This window comes from Rhinichthys klamathensis, unplaced genomic scaffold (genome assembly GCF_029890125.1).
Source record: "Rhinichthys klamathensis goyatoka isolate OS25496 unplaced genomic scaffold, OSU_Roscu_1.1 h1tg000318l_1, whole genome shotgun sequence".
Lineage (NCBI taxonomy): Eukaryota > Metazoa > Chordata > Actinopteri > Cypriniformes > Leuciscidae > Rhinichthys > Rhinichthys klamathensis.
The window spans coordinates 1,899,928-1,919,394 of record NW_026606834.1 but is presented as its reverse complement, the minus strand read 5'-3'; the positions used below and the strand labels follow the sequence as shown (position 1 = coordinate 1,919,394).

Below are 19,467 nucleotides of genomic sequence, written 5' to 3'. Positions count from 1 at the left end.
CTTTTTAAGTTGAATTACTGAAATAAATGGACTTTCTGAAATAAATTGGAGTTTTACCTGTATTGTGATGCAAGTTTTTTTTTTTTTTTTTTACATCCCCCCAATCCCAATCCACCCATTTTATGTTGTTACGTTATGTTATGTTACATTTTCACAGTTTACAAAAGGCAGGGCCTGTCCTCTCGTCTCTTTGGCTTGTTGTTTCTGATTGCACTTTAACCTCAAAGGGGAAATCCAGAATAAATCTGGGTGATTTTTTTTTTAGGTCATATCGCCAAGTCCTAGTTTGTGCTTGATCACAACACAGAAGTAACGGAACAACAGAAACTTCCACTTGCTGAAGCCTCTCCTTTCACTGACCTCAGCCTGTGTTACAGCAAAGCATGCTGGGTACGCATAAATTCCCCAGCATGCCTGGCAAAGATAAAAGCAGCATGTAGAGCCACATTAGACAGCACATACACTCAAAAAAGTGATTTTTGCTGCTTGTTCAATTTAGCTCATTAAATTAGCGAATGCAATTCTTGATTATTGTGACAACTTGATTTCATTGTATGCAAGCAGATTTGTTGTCACTGGACGCACAGAAACCCGTCCCAACATGGTTAAATTAATGCAAACCAATTTTACTAACATCGTCCACGTCATTTGGTAATCCTCAAAAACAATTATTTTTATTTTATTTTAAAAACCAACATATGGTAAAATAATATAGAATTGTTAAAGTAATTGCACTAAAGCATCAGAGACGTATTTTGCATCATTTTTTATCTAGTACATAAACAGAATAAAAAAGATGTAAAGACAAATTATTTATTTTTTATTAAAAATGTTTTTTCTGCACATCTTCCTCAATTTAAGTTTTTTGGAGTGTATAACATATGCTGCACATTATTAATAATAACAGGTCACAGTTTTTACCTCCAGAGAAGGTGAGGCTCGTTTCCTGAGGGGTTTCTAATGCCGAGCGCAGTGTGTCTCCTCTTCTCTTCGCACCTGTGAATAATAAATACAGACGGGTCAGAGTTCAGAGGTCACGGGGTCAGTAATCAGACTCTTTGATCGCACTTTCCGAAGGAAAAATCAAAAGCTGAGCCAGAGTGTGTGTGTGTGTGTGCATGAGAAGTGTGAACCTGAACGTGTGCTGGGGAATCCCAGACTGAACTATGGGTGAATGTTTAGCAGGGAACGCCATCGAAACAAGCGAGCAAAAGCCTGAGACGAGAGACACACACTTCCTAAACACAAGCATCTGTAAGCAGACAGAATCTCTCCAGTGACGTCCATTATTTAGAGGATAACGTGTGAAAATCTCCTGCGTTACCGTGATCGTATTTAAAAATTCAGCAGTTTTGCAGTTGAAAATCCCTCTTCCAAAACAAGGACAAGATGCACTGCATCAAGTTAGGGAACATTTTGGGAAATGTTTTGTTCAGCTCATTATGATCAGGGTTTAAGGCGGCCAGCTTACATCTTTTACAAGTGACCCATATCCGATATCTGCATTTACAGCGTAGACCTGCGAATCAACCCCAGGTAGACGTACTGACCTGGAAAAGCTCAGGCTGAAAAGGGAATGTGATTTGCAATGATAATACAAACTTTTGCTCTCCACGCCAGCTTTAAAGGTCAGCATTGGGTTTTGTCCCCCAGTGCACCACTGAAAGAGTCATGTGATCGCGGCTGTCCACCTGATTTGACGACGTCATTCGCCACCGTCGCTTTTTCAAAGACGTCCGACTCGCATTGACGGGGGAATATCCGATCTGTACCCTTGCATGGCAGACGCAAAGGCAATTTTTTAGTTTCCACGTATGAATGAGGCCTGAAACTGATCTGAGAATATCGAATCCATGTACTTTTTCCTGCTTTCCCGGGTCATATCCATAAAAAAACCCTAAAAAACAGAATTGGGTCACTTGAAGCATGTAATGTAAATGCAGTCAGAGAGTCATTCCCCGTCAAAGATTAAAGACAGAAGAGATTTATTCAATGTTATAAAACTGTGCTGTAATCTTATCAATAATTATGTCTTTTTTTTTTAAATCAAATAATAAAATAAATGAATAAAGCAATAAATAATTAGAATTTATCTGTTCTGATTTTGTCGTCAATATGACATTAAGCAACACTTCAATTTTAATATGTGTATAATACATGGTTCAAGTGACCCAATTCTGTTTTTTTAATGGATATGACCCGGGAAAGCAGGGAAAAGTACATGGATTCGATATTCTCAGATCAGTTTCAGGCCTCATTCATACGTGGAAACTAAAAAATTGCCTTTGCGTCTGCCAAGGCAATTTATTAATAGTAATAAAATAAATTCCAGCTCATTCATATATATATATATGAGCTGGAATTTATTTTATTTCTATTATTCTCTCTTATTAGATGGTTTTGTTTGTTGCTGTCATTTGCAAAACATGTTATTGCATTGACAGTTGGCAGATTGTTTATTTAGTATTAAAGAAAAATGAATACAAGTATTGTAATTGTATATTGGTGATTTTGAGGGGAGTTTTGAATCGGGAGGTTCAGCTGGTACACGGATGGAAATAAAGGAGGAATATTTTGTGGGAGTCAGGACACTAAAGGGATCAACTAATGAACAGCTGCTCGTGTCCGGATCATTAAATGTCAAACCTCTGGGGTGTGTGTGTGTGTGTGTGTGTGTCTGCTCATGAAAGGGGGGATGTGGCATGTCAAACGAGTCCCACCTCCTCAAACACACCCTGCAGGCACCAGGACAAAGACCCGTCGCGTTTACACCCCGTTCTGCCCAATTAAAGCGTCACAGGACATAAAAAAGACACACTTCATGCACGACTGACGCCAGTCTCAGATATTATCACCGGAATTGTAAATGAAGATTAAAAACATTTTGTTAAATGAGGTTCACATCTGCCCTAAAGTGTGACTAATGGAGAAACGTCTCGTATGCCACCCCGAAACCTAAAGACGGAAATGAGAAATTATATTTGGTCTAAAGAAAAAATACAGCATAATTCTAGGATAATTATGATTTTTTGCAATGTGACATTTTTATGACATTCAGCACACAAGTTAACATTCTCATTACAATAAAGCAAAACATTTTTATTTCAATCAATACGGCAATTGAGCATAATTCTACTTTAAAAAAAAAATTTAAATCAGCATTAATTTAGAGCAACGAATACGACCAGAATGTAATTGCATTACAATAACAAGAATTAAGGAGAAAATGTGCAAGAAATAATATTACAATGCAAACAAAATCTTCTTAAAAGAATTACTTTAACATTAAGCCTATCATTCATCGACCTCAGACATGGATTATCGTTTGAAACTTGTAAGTACTAGCATAATGTTAGCCTGGATAAATGTGTGCTATTATCCGCATATCTATCCAAGTGTTCATGCGGAGTGTGGAAGCTAAACTAGCGCCGCGTTCACTTTATGATGTTCAACATAACTTGCATTTCTCTCTATATCTGCGTCCATTAGATGACGAGTCGGTGTCGGCAACTTTCCATCCAGTTATGGTTTAATATTTCTCTGCAAATTAATGTTACATATAATATTCTTTCTCAGCTCTAAAACTCAAACCATTTTCCGATGCCACTCCCCAGTATGTGTATAGGTAATTAAATGAATATCATAAACGTGCTACAAGTCAACTAATGGCATTGATTGCTATGAAATATCTTTGAAAAATATTGTTCAGGTTTCCCCCAAAACTACAAATACAACATAACAAAATGACAGGTTTCACATTCACGTTATTTACATTTTGGCGGGTCCTGTTTATAAATTAATCATGAATCTTATGTTAATTACTTCATTAACGCATGCATAACTACTTCTGAGGATGTGGTAATGATGCTGAAGCAACTTAATTATGATTTTTCTAATAAGTTTACCATAATTTAACAGTCCTCCTCGCTTCATTAGTTTCCCTCTGGCAGACAGAATAACCAGCCACGCCAAAACAACGGAAAATCCTGACAGCAACAGCGAAGCAAACACATCTTATGGCGGATTCAGATTCTGAGCACTTATTGCAATTTTTATTATTATGGTATAGCATTCATATTCACTGAACACTATTGGATTGGACCTGGGTGTTGGATATCAGGCTCAGACTTGCATTACAAGACAAGCATAAATAAATAAAATTATGTATTCTAAAATGACAATTGAATTTTTAGTCAAATCAACGTTCTACCAATTACAGTATGCTGCAATAAATACATAATTAACTGACAAAAAATTAAAAATATAATAAAATAGCTGGCTGCTAAATATTTGTGGCTGGTACATTGGTGTCTGGCAAAATATTTTGACAATATTAGTATTTGATGATAGATGGCTAATACAAGTCACCACAGGCATAACTGTAGGAAACATAAACAATGCTGATATTTGAGCATAAACTATAGTTGTATATGGCTACTCTATAAAGCTGATAATCTATTTAAAAGATGAATCATTATATGATATGTGAAGTATACAGTCCATCATGTTAAAAGCGCACACTGCGTTCACATCCAGGAGTGTTTGCTTAGCAAGCTAGTCCTGTTTAACACATCTGAGCACATTCCAAAGTTCATGCAAATCAAACCCCTTATTCAGCACAATAAATAAAGCAGCAAACATCTGCAGTTAAAACACAACACTGGCCTTTATCGGTGTAGGTTTGGTCAAGTGTTGAGGATATACTAGACATTTTCCAGACCAAGCTGTTTTATCAGGACAAATAAAGTGCGTGTAGATTCAAGGTCAAGCTCTAGACCTAAAGGAAACCTAAACTGAGTCCGAGTTAAACTTCAGGAGACACATTTGGCCTTATTCACATGCATACTAATGCAGATGTCCTTTGTGGAGAAGAGATGAAGGACTGAAATGCATCTGAAGGCTGTCGGGCTGTAAAGTATCCAGCGATGGCTCGGCTCCGTTACACTCGCTCATCAATAATTCACAAGCGTCGGAACACACACACTGACAGCTCTTGTGTCCCGAACATGAATAAGAGAAATGCAGAAGTCAGAAGACGGGAATGAATTCACACGCCTTCCAGTAAACCAACGGCTCGATCACATGATCTGTAAAAACACCAATCACTGCTGAAATATTCATAAATAGTTTTATTATATGATATCTGGCGGCTGAAACTCAGCTTTGCCATCATAGGAGTAAGTTACATGTCCAAATATATTTAAATAGAAAACATTTTAAATTGTAATAATGTTTCACAATTGTACTGTTTTTACTGTATTTTTACTGTATCAGATAAATGCAGCCTTGGTGAGCAGAAGAGACTTCTTTCAAAAACACTTTTAAAAATCCTTTATTATTCCACACTTAGTCTGTGTGTGTTTAAATATACACACATTATATATACTGACACAGACACACACACATCCGTTCATCCATCCATCCATCCATCCCTGTAAGTATCCATATATCCATCCATCTATCCACCCACCTACCTACCTACCTACCTACCTACCTATCTATCTATCTATCTATCTATCTATCTATCCACCCACCTATCTATCCATTCATCCATCATCCCTCCAACCCTCCATCATCCCTCCATCCATCCATCCATCCACCCACCTATCCATCCACCATCCAAGTATCCATATATCTTTCCATCCATCTATCTATCCACCTACCTATCTATCAATCCATCATCCCTCCATCCATCCACCCACCTATCTATCCACCCACCTATCTATCAATCCATCATCCCTCCATCCATCCACCCACCTATCTATACATCCATCCATCATCCCTCCAACCATCCATCATCCCTCCATCCATCCATCCATCTATCTATCTATCCACCCACCTATCCATCCACCATCCAAGTATCCATATATCTATCCATCCATCTATCTATCTATCCACCCACCCACCTATCTATCCATCATCCCTCCATCTATCCATCCATCCATCCATCTATCTATCCACCCACCTATCCATCCACCCATATATCTATCCATCCATCTATCTATCTATCCACCCATCTATCTATCAATCCATCATCCCTCCATCCATCCATCTATCCATCCACCCACCTATCTATCCTATCTATCCACCCACCTATCTATCCATCCATACATCATCCCTCCAACCATCCATCCATCTTATCTATCTATCTATCTATCTATCTATCTATCTATCTATCTATCTATCTATCTATCTATCTATCTATCTATCTATCTATCTATCTATCTATCTATCTACCCACCTATCCATCCATCCACCATCCAAGTATCCATATATCTATCCATCCATCTATCTATCTATCCACCCACCTATCTATCAATCCAGCATCCCTCCATCCATCCATCTATCCACCCACCTATCTATCCATCCATCCATCCATCATCCCTCCATCCATCCATCCATCTATCCCTCCATTCATCCATCTATCCCTCCATTCATCCACCTATCCACCTATCCATCCATCCATCCATCCATCCATCCATCCATCCATCCATCCACCTATCTATCCATCCATCCAAACCATCCATAAATCCATTCATCCAAGTAACTATCCATAAATCTATCGTGTATTAAAGATCAGATGATAGTGGCCGCACGCTCTTCAGGGGTTCAGGGTGTGGATCGCGCCCTCCTTAGACATGCATGAGTCCGTGTAGCATGTTCAGTCAGGCCTGCCAGAAGCTGACAGACAGACCGAGTCTGAGATTACAGCGCTCGCTGATCGCCTCGTCAGGTCTGGACACAGGTGACTTATGTAACAGTGACTCTGGTATCTACCGGCAGCTCAATGTGGGTCACACAAAACCTTCAACAGCCAGTAAAGAAGTGTACTGATCATTCTGAGCGAGCGGTAGGAGATCAAAAAGCTAAATTGACCATTCTTGTTTTTTTATGGAATATTAGTTTGTAAAGGCAGTTTCCGTCAAAACAAAAGCTCACATTTATCTGCATGTATAGAAATTAGGACATAACTAATTATGAAAGGTAAATTGATTTTTCAGTGGGATTTGTTTTACAATATATGGCTATTACAGTCATTGGAATAATATTATAACATTATTATTAGTAGTAGTATTATGTGGTGTAATGTAGACCGAGACACTATATCACAACTAAAAAGAAGTTTGAGTCAATGCACTGACTTTTTCCTTGTTCGATTTGAACACTGAATATGAATTGGAGATTTTGAACTGTCGAAGTGCACCAGATTAATGCATTTAACTTTCACATTTTCTTAAATTCGACAAAATACCGTGGGGAACACTGCAATCTGAGGAAGCATCAATTCATCCAAATACTGTAGTAACTGTAGTCGAGTAGATTCAAATGGTTAATGTAAGAAGTAAAATATTGTACAAATAAATAATAAAAGTAAAATACTCTAAAATAAATCAATTTTCCACAATGTTTGTCACTAAATAAACACAATGAAAAATCATATTCAAAACGCCCCAATATTCATAGACAGCTATATTTACAGATGGATATTTATACTAAACATTGATAAAAAATGGCAAGCGGTGACTTCTGCGAATATTTTCTTTATGTGATAACAAACAACTCATTGAATCAGAGTTACGAATCAAGACAACTTGAACTAAATCACAGAAATAAACTCAACAGTCTATAACAGCTGATCTGAAAACATGTATGTGCTCTTAATAGACAAAATACAAAGTGCAGATTGTCATGATGTCTCTGAATTTTATATCAGCGGTTATTTTATTTATTGCACAATTTTACCGAATCACAATACTCCAAAAAAGATGAAATACAGATGCTGCCTGAAATGAACTACATGCATAAAACACAGACCTGGACGTCCTCCAATCCCTCAGAACAAGTGAAGATTAGAAAAGCAGAGAAAACAAGGGGAAGAGCACAGAGAACAGAGGATGATGAGATGAATACTAATGCAGAGAGAAACAGAACCTGAGCGTTATATATGACTATACTACCGGTTAAAAGATATTAATACATGCATAATTAATACTTTTATTCAGTATGGACACATACAATTGATCAAAAGTGACTAAAGATTTATAAGGTTACAAAAGACTGCAAATTATTTCAAATGAATGCTGCTCTTTGGAACTTTTCATTCAATAAAAATAAAGAAAATAAAATGTATCACTGTTTCCACAAAAATGTTAAGCAGCATAACTGTTGATAATATTCAGAAATGCTTCTATTAGAGTGATTTCTGAAGGATCATGTGACACTGAAGACTGGAGTAATGATGCTGAAAATTCAGCTTCAGCTATTAAAATTGTTAATAATATTTCACTATTTTTAATAGTTTCTATTTTTTTTCCTTGGTGAGCGGAAGAAACTTATTTCAAAAACATTTTTTAAAAATCGTACTGACCAAGCTGCATGGATATCAACGGCCAGGACTGAATAATATTGTTGATATATTATCGGCTCAATAATATTATTGCAAGTAATGAAGGAACATGGAGTAATGTGAAAAGGGCTTGTTATTGGGGTTTTGTTATGCAAAGCAAATCAGAACTATTTTATTAAAAAATTAGCTTTTTGTCATTATCAAAGTTTTTTTTTTTTAAATGTGAAGCTGGTGGTTTGATCTTTTTTTTTTTTTTTTAAATAATTTTCATGCAGAATTTTTTTTCTTCTGTGATATTTATAAAAATCTATATATTAATAAATATAATAATTTAATGACATGTTTATTCAGTATCAACTTTTTAACGGCTACTCTACATCAAATATACTTGTAAATAGCGATTATCAGATATATATTGGCTAGGCCAGAGAGGAGAAGAGAGGAGGCAGCGATGGGAGAAAAGAGGAGAAAAAGAGGAGAAAAGAGGAGTGTGTGTGTGCACTATGATTTTTATTTCTCCACTCGTGTGTGTTAATGCGCTCCCCATGAGACGCTGCAGGCGCTCGTAATTATAGTAGCACACAAATCTGGGAGGACACACACACACACACACTTGAATGTATGATACACTAAAGCAAAATAAGCCTTCAGAAGAAGAGCACAGTCATAATGGCTGTTTGCTTAGTGCACTTCTCTGGTTTAAAGACAGCGATACAATCACAACCAGATGAAATGCATTCAAGTACAGTCATTGTTGGATTGTGGGATTTACAAACGCACTAGGAATCTCAACCCTACAATAAAGATGGCTAACAATTTTATTTCTCTTTTCTTAAACAAACAGTTGACCCATAAATGAAAATGAGATGGACAGCTAGGTGCTAAGGTTTACTGGTTTACCTAAATGTTATCAAATATGTAGTTTTGATATTGTTTGGTAAAACTCCCTCAGGAAGCGTAAATGTGTGCATGAATAAATGTATTTGTTGTGAACTGCGATTCATAATGTTTAATGCAAGTTGTGTAAGTAGAATGCAGAACAAATCGAGTAATAAACAGCAATATTTGACTGCAAATACCTTTAAAAAGAAATGTAATATATGACAAATGTCATGTGCATTGTTCTGTGAACATTTGTAATGAGCAAACGAGACATTGAATCAGAGTTTTGAATCAATTCCCTGATGATTGTTGTAGTTGATAGTCAGAGATGAATTGAGCTTAACCAACTGCTGTTTTACTAGTTTTCTGAGCGAGATTTACCTATAGAAAGAATGAACAAATAAATGAAAATAAATAATAATTATTAAAATGACAAAAAAATGAAATATAATTTTTTTAAATTACATAAAACTCAATTTAATTCAATATAAAATAAAAATAACTATGACTTTATATATAAATAATTCAACTCTATAGACCAGCCATCCATACAGGCTGGCTTTTAAAGGGATAGTTCACCCAAAAATGCTAATTCTGTCATTAATTAAGCTACTCTCCCTCATGTCGTTCCAAACCTGGAAGACTTTCGTTCATCTTCGGAACACAAATGAAGATTTTTATGATGATATCTTTGATTTGGAACGACATGAGGTTGGGTAAATGATGACAGAATTGTAATTTTTGGGTAACCTAACAACACTTTAATGTGTTCATGCAGTCTTATAGAGCTGGAACTGAAGCATTCGTGGATCGGCTTCCTGCATAATTCAAACTGATCTGTCCTTGAAGGGCAGCGAGTGAAGTGTGTGCTGTGAGCGTTTGAGTTTCTGAGGGACCCTTCACTGCTCAAGCCCTGCAGAGGCCGAGAGAAGAGATCGCTTCATTACTGAAATGTCACTCCACAGGAGAACACACACGCTGAGCTGAGGGGGATGAGAGGAAACACAGGAGAGCGAGGGATAGTGCTGGAGGTGGACCAGCGCTCTCTGAAACTGAAGACCCTCTCTCTTTAAACACCCCATGACCTGGCAGTGTCAGAGCGCCATGTTTTTCCTATAAAAAACAACATTTGGGAGAAACACACCAAAAGGCTCGTCTTATAACCTTTAGATCACATCACAACCAGGGAGGGACATTCAGACACTATTCAGATACTACAAACATTTGCAGGACAGGATGATTTCATCAATAATTTTGCATCAGTTTACCGTAGTAGGAGAAACCCTTTTTAGAAAACGTATGCATGCTAATGCTAAAGCTAATTTGTTGTCAACTTTTAGCTGTCGCATATACACTCACCGGCCACTTTATTAGGTACCCCATGCTAGTAACGGGTTGGACCCCCTTTTGCCTTCAGAACTGCCTCAATTCTTCGTGGCATAGATTCAACAAGGTGCTGGAAGCATTCCTCAGGGAGTTTGGTCCATATTGACATGATGGCATCACACAGTTGCCGCAGATTTGTCGGCTGCACATCCATGATGCGAATCTCCCGTTCCACCACATCCCAAAGATGCTCTATTGGGTTGAGATCTGGTGACTGTGGAGGCCATTTTAGTACAGTGAACTCATTGTCATGTTCAAGAAACCAATTTGAAATGATTAGAGCTTTGTGACATGGTGGAAGTAGCCATCAGAGGATGGGTACATGGTGGCCATAAAGGGATGGACATGGTCAGAAACAATGCTCAGGTAGGCCGTGGCATTTAAACGATGCCCAATTGGCACTAAGGGGCCTAAAGTGTGCCAGGAAAACATCCCCCACACCATTACACCACCACCACCAGCCTGCACAGTGGTAACAAGGCATGATGGTTCCATGTTCTCATTCTGTTTACGCCAAATTCTGACTCTAACATCTGAATGTCTCAACAGAAATCGAGACTCATCAGACCAGGCAACATTTTTCCAGTCTTCAACTGTTCAATTTTGGTGAGCTCTTGCAAATTGTAGCCTCTTTTTACTATTTGTAGTGGAGATGAGTGGTACCCGGTGGAGTCTTCTGCTGTTGTAGCCCATCCGCCTCAAGGTTGTGCGTGTTGTGGCTTCACAAATGCTTTGCTGCATACCTCGGTTGTAACGAGTGGTTATTTCAGTCACTGTTGCCCTTCTATCAGCTCGAACCAGTCTGGCCATTCTCCTCTGACCTCTGGCATCAACAAGGCATTTCCGCCCACAGAACTGCCGCTCACTGGATGTTTTTTCTTTTTCGGACCATTCTCTGTAAACCCTAGAGATGGTTGTGCGTGAAAATCCCAGTAGATTAGCAGTTTCTGAAATACTCAGACCAGCCCTTCTGGCACCAACAATCATGCCACGTTCAAAGTCACTCAAATCAACTTTCTTCCCCATACTGATGCTCGGTTTGAACTGCAGGAGATTGTCTTGACCATGTCTACATGCCTAAATGCACTGAGTTGCCGCCATGTGATTGGCTGCTTAGAAATTAAGTGTTAACGAGCAGTTGGACAGGTGTACCTAATAAAGTGGCCGGTGAGTGTATATGTGCTAAAAGCCACAGACATGGACCTAAAACCAACAAACTACAAACCAATGCCTTTTATTTCTTTACTACTAGTTTCCCGAACTGGGGCTCGTGAGTTGATCAAAAGCGAAAAAAATTATAAATCATAATGTCAAATTAAAATAAGTGAATAATTTAAAATTAAATAAAATAAAATAAATTATCTGCATGTCATGTGTGACCATTAACCAACATCAGAGAACCGTCAGTGAATATACAAATTTGATGTTAAATTATTAAAATATTAGCTTCAAGATTTTTCTCAACAGCATTGTTGTGATTTTTGCATGAATGCAACTGGACTTACTCTCACAAATGATTTTTTGTAATTTTTGTTTAATTCAATGTGTTACTCGCCGTTTCTTTTATTTATTCGTGAAGTTTACTAGGCATTTCTAAAGTAAATACGCCCTTTTTTCCAGTGTACTGAGTTTCGGTGAAAGTCAACAGAACGGAAAAAAAAGAAACAAGCGGATACAAAGAAATGGATGAAGTTCTGAGAAAGAGTGGAAGGAGACAGAGATCTGGTCAGGCATTCAGCTATAGTGTGGCATCTTCTGCTTAAACACACATGATCTGATCATGTCAACACGTGTACCATAACAATATTCACTATCACTCAGAATCTGCCAGTAAAAACCCTTATCATTCAAACACTATATTTCACAGAGGACAGAAGAAGAAGCTGCCGGCCGGAAGAACACAAATGCTCTTAAACACAGGATAAAACACAGACGTCAAGGTCTCTCTCTCTCTCTCTCTCTCTCTTCTGAAGGAAACAGACTCATATATGACACGAGTAAACCTGACAGTCGCTGTGAGCTTATGAAAATGAAACAGCAGAAGGAGAGTTTTCTCTCCAGGATTACAGGGATGTGTCCCACACGTCAATTACATAAACACTGTTTCCCGTTCGTTAAACTCCTCCCTTTGTGATGTCACTTCTGGGAAACGACATATTATGAGTGAAGATGTTTTCTGCATGCCAACTTTCATGTATTCAAAAATGTTTTATCAAAAAAATCCATATTGCCGTTTATGACTCTTTATTATTGTACTGGTGCATGTACACATGGAAATTATTCAATATAATTTGAGCAAATAACAGCTGTGTGAAACTAGATTCTACCGGAAACGATGGCATATTTTGGATTAATATACAGTATATAGAGAGATATTATTGACTATATTTTGTGCAGCTGTAGTGTAGCGTGCAGGAGACCTTCAGTGTCCTATTTGCATATGATTCAGTGGAGAGATTATATAAGAAATCAGATGCTGAATCATAAGCATGAGCATCTGCCTGTTTTCAATAAGGTCTTTATGCATTCACAAACCTGACAGATAATATTCTGCACGACATTGGAAAAAAATGACATTGCGATATTTCGTTTTTCTGCGATATTACAATGTGAAAACAGTTTCACCAGATGACTCTGTAAAGCATTAATCATTCTAGACTGATCGAGGTGATTTTGTAGGGGAGTGAATCTGCATAAACAAATTACAAGCATGGATAAATACAACAGAACAAAAATATGAATGAAATAAGCAGTGCTTTATGTTTTTAAGGCAAGTCCAACAGTATTCAGACACAGAAATTGAATAATCAAATGTAATAACACTGCATAGTCTTCACTGTATAAATGAAATATAATTAATCTTTGTTAAAGCTACAAAAGTGATTTTCTCTTTGTATTTTGTGTCGTTTGATTAGGATTAATGACAGACGGCCGCAGGAATATTAGGCTGCTGTCACTTTAAGATCGAATGCATCCATTTTCTCTCTCAATTCCCATTTAATGTGACTACTGATGATAATATGCAGCTTTTTGGTCATTACAGGAATAGTTCTCTCAAATGTCATTCTTCAGGATATCTGAACTGGATCATATGACTTCAGAGGACTTGGAATATATAATGCACACGTCATAAGAACTACTTTTACACAAGTATTGGGTCTATGTAAATTTGCCCTTGCAAAATCCCTCACACATTTGCAATCTCACGTTTGCTCGCGGGTGCCAACTATCCACTTTCCTTAAAAACACAGATAATAGGCTGAGCTGGAGCCGAGAGGCTGCATTTGCTTAATTAGAGGTGGAGGAGAACGAGGAACACCCACATTTGCTAAATTGGAGAGAGTGACCTGTAACTGCACCCGTCTCCATGATGCTGGACAGACAGCGTCTCATTACTCACACACGTGGACATTTAGATGCATGCTTCACACAAATGCACAAATGTTTGTCCAATGCATCGCAATTGTGTTCATGCACTTAAAACCGGTCATTAAACCAAATGAGTTATAATTCAAATGGCTTGCAATAAACAAGCTGACTTGACTGATTCTCTTCTAACTATTACTCCACCATGACAGTAGGTTACTCGAATAAGAGAAAACCTATAGAGTATCGTATTTCATATCTATAATCACCGCTTATGGCAACGCTGAGAATTCAACACTTGCATAACTGCATTACCAAATGCAACCATAACCCTATAAAACTACTATTGATGCATGCATTTCTAAGGGCTCTTATGATCAAAACGTTGCTGAAAAACCTGTTTCACACAATCTACTACATGCCTTCTGTCGTCTGACTGAGTTATTTTTCCTCAAATAAAAGCCCTTTTAAAAGTTCATCTTCAGCTCGTGGTTCACTGTGTTTTATAAAGTTAACATTTATATTGTCAGTAATATTTCAAGACACTTACTGGACTGAAGCAATTTAAGTTTCCTTGAGTATCCATACATAATTATTTAGAAAAATCATGTTAAAATGTGTTCAAATATGTTATGATTTTGCTTGATTATCCATACATACTGTAATTGTTTAGAAAAATCATGTTAAAATGTGAGTATCAAATAGCCTATGATCCATCAGCTTTTGAGAAAAGTTTATTTGTTCATCTCTCAATCATTGTATCGGATTGCATTATATGCTTTGAAACTATTCAGATCTTTGATCATAAAACTAAGCATTAAATATCATCTTAAGATATTATTGGAGATATAGAGTGACATCTTATATTTATATGCATTTTATGTGAGCATCTGCTATACTGTTATAAAGATCTCATTGATTTACAATATGAGCCATAAACACCTGATGCATCATCTGTGATACAAAACACATATGCAAACTTTTGTATATTTTGTCTAAAGGGTCGATAAACTGGAAGAAAGAAGAAAAAAAACGATTTATCTGACTATTATTTAATGTCAGGTTTTACGAGGTTAAATAAACGAACAGAATCTAAAGCAAAGCTTGTTTCAGCAACACATCAGCTTCTTTAATTATATTACAGGCTGTAAACTTTGGTACCGGATGTCAAAATAACTGCCGACTACATTTGTTTCATACTGTTCTGAGTCTATCAGACTTCTCTGGATATGCAACCAAGCAGGGAAGAGCGGGGCAAGTTGTCACAATAGGAACCTACCATTAAATAACCTTTTATAAGGCTTACAAAGCGGATGAAATAGAAACCAACTCACAAAACGTTTGTAAAATACTAAAATAAAACCCTTGTGAGTCTCTACTATACATTTACACTTAACAACACAGTATACAAAAACAAAACAGCTATTGCAAACAGATTTCGTCAATTCATCTAGCTCTGCCAGCCTTGTTTAAGCAGACTAGAATGGGAAGATTTGTTTATATCCTCCAACAACAATCAGGCTGGTCAGTGTGTGATGTGAAAGCTTTGTTCCAGCCGGTGCATCTGCACATCGAGGCTGCGGGACAAGTCACATTCTTGGCAGAGAAACAAACAGGCTGCATCTAACTAGTGTCCTCTGTGTTCAGTGGCCCATGTAGACGTCAGAGCTGCAGATGGAGTATACACACACACACACACACATATATATATATATAAACACACGATAGACAGCGATGCATTTGGCCAATAGCTCTTTAGCCAGGGACATTAAATTTCTCTCTAAAAAACAAACAAAAAATACTGTTTCAACTCATGTTTGGGTCAAATATGGACCAACCTTACCGTTGGGTTTAAAATGTTAATTTAAACATGTAAAGCAACGGTTAAGAATTGAAGACAACGGTTGGTTTTGTCCACATTTGACCCAAAAATTGGTTGAAACAACTCCGTATTGTTTTGTATAAATGTATTTCGAAGCCGTTTAAAATTATATTGCGATTTAAAACATGTTAAAACAAGAACTGGTGTTTGTAAAACAACTGTGTGGATTTCTCTACATCACATCAGGCGCAGCGATGATCACCCACACTCGTCTCTCTCTCTATCACACACACATAAACAAACCGATTAAACGCGCAAAATATGCCAGCGTTCATTCCACAAGCAATTATGAGCGATCGGGAAACAAACACAGGCGATATATAAAAGGAAGGACTGAAATCCTACCGTTTAACTCGGCTGCTCTCCGCTCGACTGTCCTCGGATCTAATCCCGATGGTTTAACGCGAGTCTCGTGAGCGCACACGTCACTTCCTGTGCACCTGCACCAGCGATGGGATAAAAATAGATCACAACACGCGTTCCCATTCATAGAGTCACGTCCTCGAGCCGATGATGTTGAATGTTCAGTCACAAATGTTCTGTGTAAATGTACGGAATTTTTTTTTTTTATAGCGCATTCTTGCCTTTACTCGTTTTACTCACTAATTCTTAATTTATTACTGTTTGACTTAATCCACTCTAAACATTGTGCTCACTACAGTTATATTTTCCACATACACCATTACACACTTCGCTTAGTTTGTATTGTGCACAGTGTGTGCTTAGTTTGTATTGTGCACCGTGTGTGTTTATTATGGATGGGAAGTCTGATTCATTTGAGCGAACAGGTTCTTTCGAACAGTTGGTTTCAAAGAACCGATTCAGTGATTCTTTTACGTCACCACGCTATCCCTGCGTTCCAAAAGCAATGTAGACACATATTGCTGTTTGTTGTTGTTGTTGTTGTAAGGTGTATCAGTGTTATTGCAGCTATGATTCATCACGATATTTAGAACCTAAATATAATGTATTTACGTAAAATAAAAAGTCATCTCAGCTGATTTTTAGTTTTGCTTGTTACTATAAAATCCTGTTTATTAAAACCAACTCAGTGTTGATATAACTGAAAGGCATTACGCAGCAAAGTTTATCACTTGTAATTATTTTTGCTAGTTGTTAATGTAAAGAATACTTTTCGTTCCATGACAAAATCCTCAAGTTAATCTATTACGAATCGTACACGTGAAACCATAATGACCCGATTCAGTCTCGTTCATGAAATAATCTTCTTTTTTTTTCAAGATTTTTTTTTCATTAAACAGTAAAAAAACATCAAAGCGTTAAGCAAGGCACTATAGATTATTTAAAGAATCGTTCGGACCGGTTTTGTCAGCTAGTTCAACAAATTCATTGAAAAGATCCGACTCCAATGAATGATTCTTTAGCGAAACGACACCGCTCGTGTATATTGTTTTGTAGCCTATGTAGTGCGTGCATTGGGTATTGGCGTAATCGTTTATGGTTTAGGTATGTATGTTTACAGTTTTCAGGGAATTTTAACACAGGATGTTTACTTGAAGTGAAAGCAGCGCGCGGGCTCTTTCAACGCTGAAGGGCGTGGAACCGATACTGCTATGAGCGCGAGCCTCGCGCGCGGCGCGTCCACCAATCAGCGCGCGATCATCACATGCAAAGCGAAACCTTGGGCGGTATTGGTTTTTTAGATCGAAAATGCAGCAACAATTTTTCAAATAAAGAGAAAGATTACTCCAAGGGATCAATTCTATTGGGGATCCCTTGTAACAAACTTAAATTGGAAAAAGGCCTGGCTTTTGCCTAGTAAATGTTGTGTATCCAACAAATTCATTATAAAATCCTTCATAAGAGTAACTTGCTCTTTCTGTGGTTTTGTTGAAGAAACAGAACCCCGTTTATTTTGTGACTAATGTAACCAATAGATTTTGGGCTGAATTAAGTTCTTTTGTTTTTAGCCCTATGTGACCCACACCTTCATTCTCAAAGAGGTTATCTTTTATTATGAAAATCCAAAGTTGCTGTCCCTTGAATATATTGTTAATTTCTTTATCTTGCATGCAAAAATCTTTACAAGCAAAAATGGCTTTGAGATTTCCTCTTTTTCTTGCTGAATTTAACTCTTATTTCGTCCCTTAGACTTATAAATAACAAAAAAGTTAATTTTTTGATGAATTATGATGATTTATTCAAAGATATGACTTGACCTTATTATTATGCTTTTCTTTCTGTTTTGTGTATAATTACATAATTTGATGTATGCAAACCCAGGATATTTATTTTCTGTTACCATTGTTTGTTTGTACACCTTGCTTAACTTTCCTGAGCTGGTAGTTATGTATAAATTCTGCAAAAAAATAAATACAAAAAAACAGGCAAAGCGAAACTGTCCCTAGATCGACTGCAGACCCCACCACACACATTTGCAGATGTTCCTGCTTGAGAAACATGCAAATATTCTTAAATGTGCTGTAGTACAACACATAAAATGTCGCTGCTACCTGACACAAACCACTCATATGTCTTGTGTGAGAAATAAAAGCATCCGAGGAGGAAGCCTCTGTCTGTCAATCATCTTGTTCTGACTCTTACAAGCCTTTTAGGGGCGGGGTTTTGGGAAAAAGAAATCAAATAAAAACGAAAAATAAATAAATAAAGAACGTAACTTACTACATATATTAATTATAGCACATTTAATTTTCACGAATGAAAACCGGGCCAGGATGAACAAAGGTAAGGTCCTATTCTAATTTTCATGTTGTTGTTGTCTTGTTTTGGAAGCTGTAATAAAATGTTGCGTCACAGAAAATCATTGTAATTTAATTCATTACATTTATGCATTAAGCAGACGATTGTATAACAAATCTGTACGAACTACACATAAACAAACAAACAAAGAAACAAATACTGCAAAGTAGCCAGGAAAATACTGTAAAGTCACACAAGTGTATTGTTGCATATGCCAATATGTACTTTATTCATCATTCATCATCAGTTTGTTTTTCAGTTGTCCTGTCTTAATAGTTTAAACAGTGCAGATATTTATGTCACAAACCTGAGTCACACTAACTTAAAAATTATAATGAAGACGCTTCATTGTTTGCTTTGCTTTTCTGCATTCTTTTCTAATATTTAAGGCATTTCATAATTGCATAATTGTACAATGCATTTTTTTCTAGTATTTAAGGCATTTCATAATTGCATAACTTGAAAATGCGGGTGAATGTTTTATGTGAAACAATGTAATCAAACTTGTCTTCCTGCTGACATCCCACAATGCAATGCTGCCTAATCCCCTATCCGATCATTACGCCTGGTCAGCACTGAACTGTACATGTATCGATTTGCCACATGAAGCACTCAAATATGTACAGATTATTCATTAAATTTTTTTTACACATCCATTGATTTAATTCTTTGTGCCACTCTTTCTTTTCAGTTAGTTGCTTAAATATTTAATGTGAGTATTATTATTAAAATAGCTGTGTAATAAGTTGGATAATGAACAACCAACGCAAAATAAAAGTCCTCCACTTCACTCATGAACAGTAGTGAAGTATTGCACTATTGCTTGCATAAAGTATATGTGTTCATGCATATATCTGTACAAACGAAAAACCTGATTTTTGGT

At 37.0% G+C, this 19,467-nt stretch overlaps 1 protein-coding gene across 3 annotated transcripts in view; it reads right to left on the bottom strand.

The window, feature by feature from the left end:
* si:ch211-45c16.2 (mitogen-activated protein kinase kinase kinase 13) overlaps nt 1-16,277 on the bottom strand; it is a 60,405-nt gene extending 44,128 nt beyond the window's left edge. For 2 of the 3 annotated variants that reach the window (XM_056271376.1, XM_056271379.1), the window contains exon 1: nt 16,209-16,277. The gene's annotated coding sequence lies outside the window, so the exon portion shown is untranslated. Of the gene's footprint in view, nt 1-921; nt 990-16,208 lie in introns of those variants that run through there. The other variant, XM_056271377.1, reaches the window with a different exon arrangement.
* Nucleotides 16,278-19,467: the final 3,190 nt, after the last annotated feature.